We start from the raw sequence: 5000 nt of genomic DNA, 5'->3' as shown, positions 1-5000 counted from the left end.
ACCGTAACCTAACCTATGTCGTACCTTAACCTAACCTATGTCGTACCTTAACCTAACCTATGTCGTACCTTAACCTAACCTATGTCGTACCTTAACCTAACCTATGTCGTACCTTAACCTAACCTATGTCGTACCTTAACCTAACCTATGTCGTACCTTAACCTAACCTATGTCGTACCTTAACCTAACCTATGTCGTACCTTAACCTAACCTATGTCGTACCTTAACCTAACCTATGTCGTACCTTAACCTAACCTATGTCGTACCTTAACCTAACCTATGTCGTACCTTAACCTAACCTATGTCGTACCTTAACCTAACCTATGTCGTACCTTAACCTAACCTATGTCGTACCTTAACCTAACCTATGTCGTACCTTAACCTAACCTATGTCGTACCTTAACCTAACCTATGTCGTACCTTAACCTAACCTATGTCGTACCTTAACCTAACCTATGTCGTACCTTAACCTAACCTATGTCGTACCTTAACCTAACCTATGTCGTACCTTAACCTAACCTATGTCGTACCTTAACCTAACCTATGTCGTACCTTAACCTAACCTATGTCGTACCTTAACCTAACCTATGTCGTACCTTAACCTAACCTATGTCGTACCTTAACCTAACCTATGTCGTACCTTAACCTAACCTATGTCGTACCTTAACCTAACCTATGTCGTACCTTAACCTAACCTATGTCGTACCTTAACCTAACCTATGTCGTACCTTAACCTAACCTATGTCGTACCTTAACCTAACCTATGTCGTACCTTAACCTAACCTATGTCGTACCTTAACCTAACCTATGTCGTACCTTAACCTAACCTATGTCGTACCTTAACCTAACCTATGTCGTACCTTAACCTAACCTATGTCGTACCTTAACCTAACCTATGTCGTACCTTAACCTAACCTGTATTGCGCCTTAACCTAACCTGTATTGCGCCTTAACGTAACCTGTATTGCGCCTTAACGTAACCTGTATTGCGCCTTAACGTAACCTGTATTGCGCCTTAACGTAACCTGTATTGCGCCTTAACGTAACCTGTATTGCGCCTTAACGTAACCTGTATTGCGCCTTAACGTAACCTGTATTGCGCCTTAACGTAACCTGTATTGCGCCTTAACGTAACCTGTATTGCGCCTTAACGTAACCTGTATTGCGCCTTAACGTAACCTGTATTGCGCCTTAACGTAACCTGTATTGCGCCTTAACGTAACCTGTATTGCGCCTTAACGTAACCTGTATTGCGCCTTAACGTAACCTGTATTGCGCCTTAACGTAACCTGTATTGCGCCTTAACGTAACCTGTATTGCGCCTTAACGTAACCTGTATTGCGCCTTAACGTAACCTGTATTGCGCCTTAACGTAACCTGTATTGCGCCTTAACGTAACCTGTATTGCGCCTTAACGTAACCTGTATTGCGCCTTAACGTAACCTGTATTGCGCCTTAACGTAACCTGTATTGCGCCTTAACGTAACCTGCATTGCGCCTTAACGTAACCTGCATTGCGCCTTAACGTAACCTGTATTGCGCCTTAACGTAACCTGCATTGCGCCTTAACGTAACCTGCATTGCGCCTTAACGTAACCTGTATTGCGCCTTAACGTAACCTGTATTGCGCCTTAACGTAACCTGTATTGCGCCTTAACGTAACCTGTATTGCGCCTTAACGTAACCTGTATTGCGCCTTAACGTAACCTGTATTGCGCCTTAACGTAACCTGTATTGCGCCTTAACGTAACCTGTATTGCGCCTTAACGTAACCGATATTGCGCCTTAACGTAACCTATATTGCGCCGTAACGTAACCTATATTGCGCCGTAACGTAACCCACATTGCCCCTTAACGTAACCTATATTGCGCCGTAACGTAACCTATATTGCGCCGTAACGTAACCCACATTGCCCCTTAACGTAACCCACATTGCCCCTTAACGTAACCCACATTGCCCCTTAACGTAACCCAACACACGTTGGGCCTTAACCCAACACACGTTGGGCCTTAACCCAACACACGTTGGGCCGTAACCCAACACACGTTGGGCCTTAACCCAACACACGTTGGGCCTTAACCCAACACACGTTGGGCCTTAACCCAACACACGTTGGGCCTTAACCTGCTCTGTAATTGTCATACGACGCGTTAAATTAGTGTAGTGTTGCCTAACTGCAACCCCCGCAATATAGTTTGCTACTCGCACTGCCCGGTCCCCAGTGTATCGCTTCATGTTAAACACCTTGCAGCTATACACTGTAATGTGGATGGCAGCAGGACGTACATGCTCAATGCCCTTTGCAGTTGTTCATTGGCATTTGCAGTTGTTCATTGGCATTCGCATGGCGAAGCACTTAGCCTACGCTGTGGTACGGCCTGTGTCAACTGTCCGCTGATGTTGTACGTCCAAATCACACACTGTACTGCACATTGGTCCTCATGTACTGAATGATACATCGTGGTACATGTGACCGTACAACGACTGCGCCAACAACGGCGAACCATGCGGTCCAAATGTTGTGCACTCAGCTACGTGTCGTCTCCCTATAAGAGCTGGATTGCAGTGTGGTATGCCCTGGATGGCGATCAGCATGAGCCGTCTGTTGATGTAGTGGCGCGTGTTGTCAGACGTAGTCGTCTCTTCTCACACACCGTGATAGCACGGTGCACTGCGTTCCACATCTGCGACATGCGACAGAGGCCGGTTGACAGTCGTTCGCGCAATGGACATCGCATACGTACGGGGGCCACCTTCCACGTGTTCGCTAAGCGTGGACATGTTGTTGCGTGTATGTGGGCAGACAGTGTGTCGTGACACCTGACACAGGCATGCAACAATCGTTGAATTTGCAAATGGCGATGGACGCCTACGTTTGCTGGTGACGTTACGCAAATGAACAACTGGTAAACCGTTGTGGTGCGGTTGTTCTCGCTAGGGGTGAATCAGTGATGGCGACGATCGGTTGAGCTACCAACCGGTTGTTGCAGCGATACCCACCATGCCCACGAACGTGAATGGCATGTGGGTGTGAAGCGATACGCGGCGGTGGCTGGGTGGGACCGTCCCCGGCCGGTGAGGGGGGGCCTCCCGGCGTGTTGGCCGTGCGGTGCGTGGGCGCACGCGCTACAGCCGGCTGGTGGGGGCGGCCAGTGGCAGGCGCGCCGGCCGACGGAGGCGGCAGGCGGCGCAGCTGCGCGCCGGCGCACCCTGCACGCGGCGCCGTGCGGCCAAAGTAGGTCCTCGCGGGCCCGGTGCGAAGCGCGGTGGACATCTGCAGTGTGCTGGTCCGATTGAGGACTGTGTGCGCTGAGGATGCGCCGCCGCCCGGCGCTCGGCGCCGCGACGCCGTCTGCTGCTCGGTCGCCTCTGCGGTTCTCGCAGGTGGTTTGTATCGCAGCTGTGCGGACGTGTTGGCGCGTGCGCTGTGCTGGGAGAGTTCGCTTCGGCACCCAAGTGGGGCTTTTGTCCTTCTGTGGCGCTGGCGTTGGAGCTGCCGGTCACCGTAGGTGGCGCGTGTTGTCTCCCGCCGGCAATGCCACGACAGCACGCTCCCGGGCCTCTGTCGGCAGCGGCAAGCTCAGTTGGGAGCACGGGTGGTCGCACCTAAAGCGTCTACTCGCCAAACTCCGGGCGATTGCGCCTCTCTCGAACCCGACCAAGTACTTAGGACGGCGCTGCGCGCCGCCGGGACCTGAGAGGGTTTCGAGGTGTATGGTGCAGGGGAGCTCAGCCTCCTCCTGTTTGCAGAATAATTGAGCGGACGCTTGCGTGTTCGCGCGGGCCCCCGGGACACACTCCCGGGCGGCCGGCTGCTCAGCTCTAGTTGACGCAGCTCCCTGGTTGATCCTGCCAGTAGTCATATGCTTGTCTCAAAGATTAAGCCATGCATGTCTCAGTACAAGCCGCATTAAGGTGAAACCGCGAATGGCTCATTAAATCAGTTATGGTTCCTTAGATCGTACCCACGTTACTTGGATAACTGTGGTAATTCTAGAGCTAATACATGCAAACAGAGTCCCGACCAGAGATGGAAGGGACGCTTTTATTAGATCAAAACCAATCGGTCGGCTCGTCCGGTCCGTTTGCCTTGGTGACTCTGAATAACTTTGGGCTGATCGCACGGTCCTCGTACCGGCGACGCATCTTTCAAATGTCTGCCTTATCAACTGTCGATGGTAGGTTCTGCGCCTACCATGGTTGTAACGGGTAACGGGGAATCAGGGTTCGATTCCGGAGAGGGAGCCTGAGAAACGGCTACCACATCCAAGGAAGGCAGCAGGCGCGCAAATTACCCACTCCCGGCACGGGGAGGTAGTGACGAAAAATAACGATACGGGACTCATCCGAGGCCCCGTAATCGGAATGAGTACACTTTAAATCCTTTAACGAGTATCTATTGGAGGGCAAGTCTGGTGCCAGCAGCCGCGGTAATTCCAGCTCCAATAGCGTATATTAAAGTTGTTGCGGTTAAAAAGCTCGTAGTTGGATTTGTGTCCCACGCTGTTGGTTCACCGCCCGTCGGTGTTTAACTGGCATGTATCGTGGGACGTCCTGCCGGTGGGGCGAGCTGAAGGCGTGCGACGCGCCTCGTGCGTGCTCGTGCGTCCCGAGGCGGACCCCGTTGCAATCCTACCAGGGTGCTCTTGAGTGAGTGTCTCGGTGGGCCGGCACGTTTACTTTGAACAAATTAGAGTGCTTAAAGCAGGCAAGCCCGCCTGAATACTGTGTGCATGGAATAATGGAATAGGACCTCGGTTCTATTTTGTTGGTTTTCGGAACCCGAGGTAATGATTAATAGGGACAGGCGGGGGCATTCGTATTGCGACGTTAGAGGTGAAATTCTTGGATCGTCGCAAGACGAACAGAAGCGAAAGCATTTGCCAAGTATGTTTTCATTAATCAAGAACGAAAGTTAGAGGTTCGAAGGCGATCAGATACCGCCCTAGTTCTAACCATAAACGATGCCAGCCAGCGATCCGCCGCAGTTCCTCCGATG

At 51.6% G+C, this 5000-nt stretch overlaps 1 non-coding gene across 1 annotated transcript in view; it reads left to right on the top strand.

The window, feature by feature from the left end:
• The first annotated feature begins 3837 nt into the window (after positions 1 to 3837).
• The window catches only part of LOC124564016, a 1910-nt gene continuing 747 nt past the window's right edge, over positions 3838 to 5000 (top strand). Inside the window, exon 1 of the ribosomal RNA XR_006970447.1 lies at positions 3838 to 5000. This exon is cut by the window's right edge and continues 747 nt beyond it. This is a non-coding gene — a ribosomal RNA (small subunit ribosomal RNA).

This window comes from Schistocerca americana, unplaced genomic scaffold (genome assembly GCF_021461395.2).
Source record: "Schistocerca americana isolate TAMUIC-IGC-003095 unplaced genomic scaffold, iqSchAmer2.1 HiC_scaffold_1270, whole genome shotgun sequence".
Lineage (NCBI taxonomy): Eukaryota > Metazoa > Arthropoda > Insecta > Orthoptera > Acrididae > Schistocerca > Schistocerca americana.
The sequence above is the reverse complement of the archived record's forward strand: the minus strand, read 5'-3'. Positions and strand labels throughout refer to the sequence as shown.